Source organism: Macrobrachium nipponense, chromosome 8 (assembly GCF_015104395.2).
Source record: "Macrobrachium nipponense isolate FS-2020 chromosome 8, ASM1510439v2, whole genome shotgun sequence".
NCBI classification, from domain to species: domain Eukaryota; kingdom Metazoa; phylum Arthropoda; class Malacostraca; order Decapoda; family Palaemonidae; genus Macrobrachium; species Macrobrachium nipponense.
Genome location: NC_087203.1, coordinates 47,569,956 through 47,582,520, shown reverse-complemented (window position 1 = coordinate 47,582,520; position 12,565 = coordinate 47,569,956).

The window sequence follows — 12,565 nt, the reverse complement described above, 5'->3', positions numbered from 1 at the left end:
GGAATTATAAAGTATGTCATTAGACTCATTGTCTCCAAAGTAATAGTAATGGTCTTCTGTTGCAGTATGGGTACCCTCATGCATATTACGGTGTATTTGATGGTCATGCTGGCACAGATGCAGCTGTCTATAGCGCTGCACACTTGCATCAGTACATGATGCAGAATCCACAGTACGAAACCAACCCGGAAGCAGCCCTTAAGCATGCATTCCACATCACCGACACAAATTTCATCAAGAAGGCTGCGAAAGAGGTATGTCGATTGAATATCTTAGTATTCATTGAACTATGAGGATATTTTGTTACCTTACTGTATTCTTTGAATGGGTTTGTATTTAGCCAAAATTTTTATAGTTATTTTCTGATGAATGGCCACAAGTCAAACATTAGAATAAAGATGCTATGGAGCCTGTGAACATTGAAGTTTGAAGTTCAGCACCTTGGTAATAACAGTAACATCAATCTTTTATTATGCTAGTACAGTACTTTATTTTTAAGGTTCCTTTTTTTATTTTTTAGTACCCTTCCAGGTGGTACAGGGGGTAGTATTTTGTTTGATCAGGTACACTGTTTGCAATACTATAGTTAATATTCTTGTATGAATAGATAATACATCTGCAAGTCTTGAGGTTTGTAGCTTTATTTACAGCAGGGCATCTGTTTGCTTCTGTATTATGTGCATGGTTGCATTTATAGTTCTTTCCCCGCGTGACAGTGTTTATCCCTCTTTACATTGGATCGAACATCCGTCCCCTGCCGTTTTCCATTGGTGTTCTAAAGTTTAATTACATTCTCTACAGTTTGTTTTATTTACTGCCATGAATGTATTAAGTTTTATATGTAAACTACAAGATCTGTTTAATTCATTCTTTGTTTCCATATCTCCATATTCTCATAACATAGGTATGAATACTTTCCATATGCTGTATTATTACAAGGTCCTTTCTTTTGAAATTGAGCCAGAAAAGTGGTAGTATCGAGTTCCCACATGATGTTGAGGTCTCACCATGCAAAGTGCATTACTATATATTATCCCCTTAGAGATTGCCACTGTCAAGTGTCAGTATTTTCAATTTTATATTCTCCCCAGGACTTATCAGTGAGGTTCTGAAATCACATGTATATTGCATCACTTACTGATGGGAAGCCCTGTTGAGCAGGTATTGGTGAAGAAGGAAATTTCTGTCAGTTTAATTCAGATAGCCCATTAAACTTATGTTACATTGTTTTGTGTTGCCTTTGTATTTGAATTCTTTGTAGTAAGTATCTTCTTTCCAAATTTTACTAAGAGGTTTTGTAAATGTAACACAGTAAAGAATTTCTAGGATCTCTGACAGTTCTGGTTGTATTTTGTAGTTGGCTTTTATTGTGATTAGGGAAGTTTTTGGATTATGCTCCATTCTTTTTAGAGGAATAACAGAAATTGGGAGCAAATTGGCATTAATATTAAGCAGTTAATCAGGCCACTTCTCATACTCAATTCAACCCTTTCCAAATTTTAATAAATTGGTTTGTACAGTATTTGTAAGGTACCACTGTATGAGATTACTATAGGACCAAGATTTCTTGGGCCAATGCATTTTGAAGGGAAGGGAATCTCTGATGGTTCTTTATATATTTTTAAGCTGATTTTGATGGTGAAAAGTAAGTTTTAGATTAATTTCCTTTCTTTCTAGGGAGGATTATGGAAATTGGGACCAATTTACATTACATTATTATTGTTTTGTAGTGTGACTAGACCTCAGAGTTAAGATACTCAACTCTTATGGGGAGTAACATTATTTATTTTCCATCGTGCAGAAAGAACCCATTCCATCCAACTTACAAAAAATTAATTGACAATATGAGCAAAGTAATCAACAATCAGCTCAAAATAACCTCCTTCAGTTTTAGCAACACAAAAGGCTTCTGTGAGAGTCGGCCACTTATGTCTTTCGAGTGCTTTATCATAAAAATCTATTCATCTCTTGCTTCTCATCCTATAGTTCTCATCAGTAGTTCAGAATCTTCTAAATCCTTCAGTTCCCACAGGAGTCCAATGGCACAATGTAATATTTTTTGGGGCTTGTACAAAGGACGTCCTAGCCGTCTTTGTCTCCCTTTCATCATTATCTCATTTACCTAAGGAACTATCATTCTGTCTTGACTCCAAGCGTTTTATAAATTATCCCATTTTTCTTAGCCTGTTAAGAATATCCTTACTGAATAATACAACAGGCATTGCAACATATCAGTCAGGTCACGTTTTCCTTTAGAACCTTTTCCCATGGATACTGAGTGAAACAGCCATCTAGTTTAAGCAAAGGGGGCATTGTTGAGTCTGCAACAATCTCACAAGTGTAATTTTAATTCTACCGGTTTCCAGCTTGGCGCTAGTAAATCCTAATGTTAAGACCTCAGGTTTGTTAGTTATGAAAAATACAAATTAGTTACAAATTTGGTATATTTAGGAATTGGTTCCTTTATACTCGTTTTGTGTTAGTTTCTAGTATAAGCTCAAAGTTTTTGAGCTACAGTTTTCAATTATTTCATGTCAAATCAGATCTAATTTTTCCAAGGTGTTAAGACTACACTTTCTAAAAATGTACCCTTCTACAATTTCACTGAACTAATTGTTGTCTCTAATATGTACAGTGACTCAAAACTGGAAAGGCACTTACGATGACAAACTGGCTCAACTTCTGAACGTGAGCTTGTATTTTCTGCTACCTAAAAAATAAATGAATCCTATTTCAGTTAAGACTTACTATTGTATGTGCAGAGAAGTTTTTATGGCTGAAGATAAGTTTTATAGTGACCAAAATAAGCAAAAAGGTCAGATAACTTCGAGTTTTAGACTGGGATATGAAAGTTGTGTTCAAATACACGTGTTATTAGCAATAGCACTAGCACCTCTCCTCATATACCTGAATGGCCAGGTTTCTTGTCTTACCCTTTATATAGATTGTTGTTCTTAATATTATTGTGAGTCAGGAAGGTCAGGAAGATCACCATCTTGGTTCATCAGCCTTCATTCACCCCATTTATTGATATCAGAATTAAACATTCAGAATTTTAAATAGGCTTTATAACTGAGTTCTGGTGACGTGAAGGAAATTAGCATTAATCATGAAAATGTTATGTGAAGTGTGACATTATTACAGTATTATTACTAATATTATTTTAGCCAGACCTCATGCTTGTATTTTTAGACAAACATTGTCGGTCCAAATGAACTGGTGATTGACAGTTATTTTACGAACTTGACCCATTGGAAGAAGTCTAAATTACTCTTTAGAGAATTTATGTATGAGAGATATTATGATGTCCCCCCAGTCTCATGATACCTTAGCAAGGCAATTCACATCGTAGAGACACAGTTTGGGGTTTCCATTTCCTCTTTAAGAGCTAGTTGTTCTGTTGTATGTAATTTTATTGGGGCTTTTATTTTTGCTTGCTGTATTTTCCTTTCTCCTGTTATGTAATTGGTAAGTTGGGAAGATTCAATAGTGTTTTAATCTTGTGCAAGAAATTGTACCAACTAAATTTCTAGCTATAAATACTATTTAACAGTAGGTGATCTTAAATAATATCTTGCTAAAATCTCTCGATTACAGAAGTGGAATTGTCCATGGTAGAATTTTACCTAAGCCATCAGATCGTTACTTGAATTTTTGCTAAGTTAATGAAGATGAAGAATTCTTTAGGGTTGAGTTTTTCATGCATGGTTGAGATGATTAAGAGTGGATATTGATCCAATCCTTGAAACTGCAGTCCTGTTGCCTTTTTCCAATTTTTGTAGGATTTCCAATAAATCTTAACCCAGCTGGCACCCTTTAAACTCCTGAAATCTAAATCATCTTTGGATTGCCAAAATGATTTCCCAAAGCAATCTATATTTGAAAGCTATTTTATTTGTTACAGTAGACTCATGTTTTTAGGGCTTTTTGGAATTTGGATTTCAGTGCTCTTCACATTTTATCAGACAATACACAGAATCTGACATATAGCTCTGTTAGGTAAAGTTCCTGTTCATACTCCACTTTCTATGAATTCTCTTTCTTTCCTTTATCTTGACACTGTGTTGTTGAATACCTATTATTTGATCTTTTCACATCTCAAGCTGCATTCTTTTAGGTCTTGTTTGCTCTCTTCCTTTCTTTCTCTTCATTATATATTTCCTTCATTAAAATTTCCCATTTAGTTGCTCTTCCCTGTGGTTTCACACTACACGTCTCTTATATTCTCATCTGTAATTCCTCCAATGTTGTTTGCAGATAGTCTTAAATTGTTCCTTATTAATTTATGAGTCCTGTTCTCATCCTTAATATCTTCATTGTTGTTTGTACTTAGTCTCAAATTGTTCCTTATTAATTTGGTAACTTTTTTGTGAAGTCTATTAAGAATGAAGTCTCTAAGCCTGTTTCCGTTCGTGGTCTTTTTATTTTTCCATCAAGTTCTGTAAACAAAATTGAACTTCTGTGTTGAAGTTGCTGAAGATCTTGATTGCCAGGTCAGCTTAAGTGTAGTAGTACTTATAGGGTGTGTTTTGTTTTATAGTTGTACAGGAGCAGGTTAGTACATGAGCATATGACTGCTTAACAGGTTTTATATTTTCTATTTTTTGTATTCCGTTTGCTAAAGATTACAATTTATCCATTCCATATTTGGGGACTTAGGTTTGTTTCCTTACATTGCAAAAGAAGCAACTTCATTGTTTTTTTCACAGATTGCTCTTTGAGCAGTAGGTGATAATCCTCCCTTTGCTTCATTGCTATATACTGTTTTTTTTTCATTATTTCCTTGAGAAAATGTATAAATTTGTTTTGAACATTACCTTGAATCTGTGACTTTATTAAAAGCAGCTGATAATCCAGAGTTATTGTTGATTTGTATGTGATAGTACTACTTGGTCCATCAAATATTTTTCATTTAACAACCAAACTTTTTTTTTATTGTTTTAATAACAAATTTTTGAAGCCTGTAACTCCTTGTTCTTGAAGGAGGTTGATATCACTTTCTCCATTCTTTTGCTTTTTCCGTTCGAACAGGCTAGATTTATTATTGATTTAGCAAAATATGAATTATATTAGCAGAACCTAGGACTGCTAGCATTTGCCTATTTTTTTATATTAATTTTTTATAGATGACATTAACAGTTTCATTGCAAAACTTTTCTTTGCAAGGTTAGCAGAGCGTATAGCCACATTTTTGTTACAGAACGTGGTAGCTACTATTCATTAACTGCCTTTCTGGTAATTTGAGTCTGATGGAGTTAGGCTACTGTATTTGGGTAAAACTGAAGACTACTACCGTAGCCTGGTTCCCGCCAATCGGCGACCATAATATTTAGCGCCTTTTTCTTATGTTTTCGTTCATGTTTATGCTTTTTGTTGTGCGTTTGTTATATTTACCGTCTTTTGTTTATGTGTTTTACCTTCATCCCCAAGGCATTTTTTTGCGTAAAGTGACCGTAAACTGTCCTCTACGGAACCAGAGGGGCGTGTTAATAGTTTTCAGTTATGCCTTCTAATAGCGTTCTTCTGTAAAAAGTTATGTATCATTTGTAAAACCCTGTTAAACATGTATTTCATAGAAGACGAGCCTGCTTATCGAAGTCTCCCATTTCATGTGATGCTTATAAACTCGTAACAGAAAACGGAGTTCACCCCGAGAGAATAAGGGGTAAACTACGCTGTTTTAATAGACTATTCTACTCTACTCTCGTTTTACGTTATTGCTATTATAAGGCAGACTTCAAGGTTAGTATAGCTGTGCCTGTAACGGGAATGTAATTGAGAAAATTGTAATTGGCGTAAATTGCTGAATATATGCGATTTAACGATTATTAGCTACGGAAATTGTCCAATTGTCAACAGGTACACATGAATATAATGAGTGATTGTAAATTTTAAACGTATTCGTGAAAGTTTGAGATTTGGTTTAAAGGGATTGATAAATCATAGAATTTTGAGTTATTAAGTTTGTGACGTACGTTATCGAGTGTATTTTTCTCACCAAATTAACTTATTAAATTTTACTTACCTTTACAACTCGTTAAACTTGACAAGATTGAGTGAAAATTAATCTCTCTCTCTCTCTCTCTCTCTCTCTCTCTCTCTCTCTCTCTCTCTCTCTCTTAAGCCTCTTTCGTGTTTCTGTAGTGAAACTGACAACAATTACTGACCCAGGCATAAACCAAACATTATATCAATTGATAACTTTCAGTACAGCTTATTTTTAAGATACACTTCAGTCTTTAATGATTTCTTTGAGAGATTATTTACAATTGAATCTTTAGGAAATAAATTGAAATAACGCCAAATTGACGTTGGTTACAAACCCAAGCAAAATAAACAAAAATAACGTATAAGTTGAGTGCGATTGGTTTTTGTCAAAAGGAAGTAAATATATATATATATATATATATATATATATATATATATATATATATATTAATTAATATTATATATATATAAGATAGATAGATAGATAGATAATAGATAGATAGAGTAGATAGATAGATAGATAGTAGGTGAGCAAACTCAATTAAATTGTTTACGTACATTTCCTCCCATTACTGTGGGGATCCAGCTGGATGTTGATGAAGAGCTCTCTCGGAGTGACACAACACGTTATACGAGCGTTTGTGTATTTATGCTATTTAAAAGTTGTTATTGTATTTAAAAAAAATTCTTAGTACCGCCTTTATTATTAATTATTATTATTATTATTATTATTATTCCTTTATTATTATATTATTCTTATGATATAAACACCACACAACACAGCCACACCCCACACCTCACAAACACACACATATATATATAACCTATCTAATATATTATATATATATATATAAGATATATATATATATATATATTATATCTAATCCATATAGTCCAATAACAGGAGCCCATAAAAACACCAAAATGTAGAGAGAAGTACTATATTTCAGAGACTGCTGTCTCTCTCTTCAGGTGTATGATTTCATATACCTGAAGAGAGAGACAGCAGTCTCTGAAATATAGTACTTTTCTCTCTACATTTTGGTGTTTTATGGGCTCCTTTTTATTGGATTGAATTCTGTTTTTACAGAACATTTTTACCAGTCACAAATATATATATATATATATATATATATATATATATATATATATATATATATATATATATATATATATATATATATATATATATATATATATATATATATATATATATATATATATATATATATATATATATATATATATATATATATATATATATACTATATATATATATCATATATATATATATATATATATATATATATATATATATATATATATATATATATATATATATATATATATTATATATATATATATATATATATATATATATAATATATCTAGAATATCATATAATTTTATTCAGAATTTTCCATTAGGGGTTTTCCCCCCCCTTACAGAATGACTGATACTGAATACTTATGGTATTTATACATGTTTATCTATTCATACATGCATATTTCCCAAATTGCATGCAGTAAAATCTTATCCTGTATACGTATAGTACTTATACATACGAATCTGTGCAGACACTTATGTATGGTTAAGAATATACATATACATTACTGTTTATGAATTTTTCCAAGGCTTTCATTGCTGCTAATGGCATTACACACTAAAAGACACCGTCAGTGCATACACACTTCAATTGTTCTTCAGTTGATGTTGCGTGAACGGAACCAATTCTCTCTCTCTCTCTCTCTCTCTCTCTCTCTCTCTCTCTCTCTCTCTCTCTCTCTCGAACAGTTCTGAGTGATTACCCATTTTGGACGTACCAAGGTCGCCTTCGCCCTGAGGAGGGAGTTTCTCAAGATGTGAGCGTTGGGGTTTGTGGGTAGGGGTGAGGGGGATCGCTTGGTTTCCGGCAAGAAATCTATCTAGCTCGTACGCACTGCTGCTTGAGCAAGCGCGTGCGTGCGTAAGTTTTGCTCTCTCTCTCTCTCTCTCTCTCTCTCTCTCTCTCTCTCTCTCTCTCTCTCTCTCTCATTGCACCGCTTGCTTCGAGGAAGTTTGGAAATCTGTTGGGACATACCTAGTAATAAACAAGTGCATTTGGGGTGAGGAGTTGCAGAAATGGTTGCATTATTATTATTATTATTATTATTATTATTATTATTATTATTATTATTATTATTATTATTTGTAGGGAGCAGAACTTCTTTGATGCATGTTTTGTTGAAAATAATGGCAGTTTTCAACGAATTAATCTTATACAGGGTCTTTTCAATTCTCCTGACGATTCGTTTTTCTGACTCAGCTGTGTTGTTGGGTAGAGTTCCAATGTTCATATTCGTCATCATTAGGATATTTTTCAAAAATATTTTTTTAGAAATCACAGAATATAATAGGAAGTACATAAAACAGATAATCTGTTTTAGTTTTCCGCAAAATCCAAGGAAAGTCTCAGAGTTTACAACAACGACTTATGCATGCCAAGAGAATGCTAAAATATTTTCTGAGCCGAGAATGCATTTAATTCAAAGGATTCATTGATCGATTCACATGTGCAAAGTCCGTGTATTCCCGTTTTCTTTCTTGATGTAAAGCTTCAACTGAAAACCTATTTACATTAAACGAAAACCAGACAAAAAATAATGGATGGAAACTAGAACTGAAGAGATACAACACATCCCACTGTGGGAACTTCTTCACATACAAGATATGTGACACATGGAATAAACTGCCACCGAAAGTTATAAACAGCAACAGTGTGGAAGCGTTTAAAAGGAAGCTAGACAAAATCATTAGGAGGACACTGTGAATGAACAGTAAAACCTGCTCCTACAGATAAGTGAGCACACGATGTCTCCTCTTAGGATGGACTAACAAGTCTTTGAGACATCCTAATCCTTGTAACTCTCTCTCTCTCTCTCTCTCTCTCTCTCTCTCTCTCTCTCCAGGAAAGGACTCAAAATTTCTGTCTCTCTAGAAAGGACTCATTCTCTAGGGAAAGGACAAATCTCTCTCTCTCTCTCTCTCTCTCTCTCTCTCTCTCTCTCTCTCTCTCTCTCTCTCTCTCTCTCTCTCTCTCTCTCCCCACGTGGAATATGTCTTTCTTAATCCTTTTATGTGTGAATCTCTCTCTCTCTCTCTCTCTCTCTCTCTCTCTCTCTCTTCTCTCTCTCTCTCCAGAAAAGGACACAAAATTTCTCTCTCTCTAGAAAAGGCCAAAGAAAATCTGTGTATGTGTGTTGGAAATTCAAGATGAAATTTGATATTCCGATGTGACTCGTGAATTCTTCGTCGCTCACTTGTTTGGTCGAGGCCTCAAATAAGGTCAGTGTGAAACAGACGGACGGGGCAACAGAACACAATACCGAACAGTGTTTACACTCGTCAGGCAGCCTTCGTCCGATATTTATTCTGCTGATTAGCGGAAACTGATTTTTTTTTTTTTTTTTTTTTTTTTTTTTTTTTTTTTTTTTGGGATTTTTTTTTTTTTTTTTTTTTTTTTTTTTTTAAGGTGCGAGTGAGTGGAAGAGTATTGTTTCTTTGTGGCTCATGTCCGCTTCTCAAAGTTTTTTTCTATTTTATATTATTGTGTGTGTGTGTTTTTTTTTTTTTTTTCTTTCTTTTTTTTGTATCATAGACGTGAAATTATTGGACGGTACGTTAATGCCTTGATTTTGGAAGAAGTGTGTGTTTGTCTATGAATATGTAATGCCCATTGATATGTCTTTTAGAGACAGGAGTGTGTTTGCAATTATTATTATTATTATTATTATTATTATTATTATTATTATTATTATTATTATTATTATTATTCAAAAGATGAAGAACCCTATTCATATGCAGCAAGCCCACCATAGGGGCCATTGACTTGAAATTTAAGCATCCAAAATTATTATTATTATTTTTATTTTTATTTATAATTTTTTTTTTTGCTCTTATCGACAGTCCTCCAATACGACTTAAAGTGTGGGGTTCCGGGTTGCATCCTGCCTCCTTAGGAGTCCATCACTTTTCTTACTATGTGTGCCGTTTCTAGAATCACACTCTTCTGCATGAGTCCTGGAGCTACTTCAGCCTCTAGTTTTTCTAGATTCCTTTTCAGGGATCTTGGGATCGTGCCTAGTGCTCCTATGATTATGGGTACAATTTCCACTGGCATATCCCATATCCTTCTTATTTCTATTTTCAGATCTTGATACTTATCCATTTTTCCCTCTCTTTCTCTTCAACTCTGGTGTCCCATGGTATTGCGACATCAATGAGTGATACTTTCCTTCTTCTTGACTTTGTCAATCAACGTCACGTCTGGTCTATTTGGGCACATATCACCCTATCTGTTCTGATACCATAGTCCCAGAGGATCTTTGCCTGATCATTTTCTATCACTCCCTCAGGTTGGTGCTTGTACCACTTATTACTGCAAGGTAGCTGATGTTTCTTGCACAGGCTCCAGTGGAGGGCTTTTGCCACTGAATTATGCCTCTTTTTGTACTGGTTCTGTGCAAGTGCCGGGCATTCGCTTGCTATGCGGTTTATGGTTTCATTTTTCGTATTGCACTTCCTACATATTTGAGAGATGTTATTTCCGTCTATCGTTCTTTGAACATATCTGGTTCATAGGGCCTGATCTTGTGCCGCTGTTATCATTCCTTCAGTTTCCTTCTTGAGCTCTCCCCTCTGTAGCCATTGCCACGTGTCATCGCTGGCTAGTTCTTTAGTCTGTCTCATGTATTGTCCGTGCATTGGTTTGTTGTGCCAGTCCTCTGTTCTATTTGTCTTTCTCCTGTCTCTATATATTTCTGGGTCTTCGTCTACTTTTATTATTATTATTATTATTATTATTATTATTATTATTATTATTATTATTATTATTCAGAAAGATGAAGAACCCTATTCATTTGCAACAAGCCCACCACCACAGGGACCTTTAATTTGAAATTCGAGCTTCCAATGAATATGGTCCTCATTAGAAAGAAGTAACAGAAGTTAATGAGAAAGTAACGAATTGTTCACAGGGATGAATGGAAGATAAGTGACTCTCCTTGTGTGCTCTGTGTGGTTGCTGTGTATTTTTATGATTTAGCTGGCCGTATGCCAGCACGGTCTATTGCTCCTAGAGCAGTCCGTAATTTGTGTGATTGGGTATTTAATCAGCTTATAAGGATGCCGACGGAACGGGAGCTCTCGCCATAGCCTTGCCCAGTTTGAATGGTATTTTATGAGTAAGTAAAGGGGGTATGAGTGGGCTCCATGGAGGAATAATTGTGTACTATTATTCTCCAAGGTGGGCTCCAACCCCGAACTGGCTCGTGGAGGGTTATAGGAAGAAGTAAAAGATGAAAATGTGTTTCTGCGTCCCCGATCTGTCGAATATGTTAAATATTTGTAAATATCCCTGATCCTCTTTTCCTGCCGATAGCAGCTAGATTCGCTGAACGGCAGAAGCACCAATATGGAATAGATGTTTTTGCCTCGCTGTCCATCTTCTCCAAAATTCCAGAGGTCCTTTATTCCTCACGCCGTTGGACTGTGGAACAACAGCCTCCCTTCAGAGGATGTTGTGCAGATGGAACTTCTTCAGAAGTTTAATCGAATATGCAATGCACTGCTGCCATAATACAATTCTATTTGTAGTTAATAATTCACTTACGTTTTTATTCACTTATTTGTTAATTTATCTGTTTTTCTAATAACGGCTCTCCTCTTTCTGTATTTTATATTACCTTCTTTTACTTCTTTCTAATGAACACCATAATATTCTTTGGAAGCTGGAATTTCAAGTCAGTGGCCCCTTTGGTGGGCTTGTTCCACATTAGTAGGGTTCATCTTCTGAATAATAATAATAATAATAATAATAATAATAATAATAATAATAATAATAATAATAATAATAATAGTAATAATAATAATTACTAATAATAATAAGTCAAGAAGAAAGTATCACTCATTGATGTCGCAATACCATGGGACACCAGAGTTGAAGAGAAAGAGAGGGAAAAAATGGATAAGTATCAAGATCTGAAAATAGAAATAAGAAGGATATGGGATATGCCAGTGGAAATCGTACCCATAATCATAGGAGCACTAGGCACGATCCCAAGATCCCTGAAAAGGAATCTAGAAAAACTAGAGGCTGAAGTAGCTCCAGGACTCATGCAGAAGAGTGTGATCCTAGAAACGGCACACATAGTAAGAAAAGTGATGGACTCCTAAGGAAGCAGGATGCAACCCGGAACCCCATACTATAAATACCACCCAGTCGAATTGGAGGACTGTGATTAAAATAATAATAATAATAGTAATAGTAATAATAATAATAATAATAATAATAATAATAATAATAATAATAATAATATTTTGTTAGAAAACCCTCTTTTAGTCAAATGCTGTTAAAAAGAATGGCAGTATTAAGCGAGTTGATTGTATATATCGTTTTTCTATTTTTCTTACAACTCGCTTAATTCTGCCATTCTTTCTAACAGAATAATGATGATAATAATTTCATACAGAATATATAAATGTGGTATTTTCTTCACGTATGCCCAAGCAGTAGTCAGTTGGGTATGATCTAGCATGA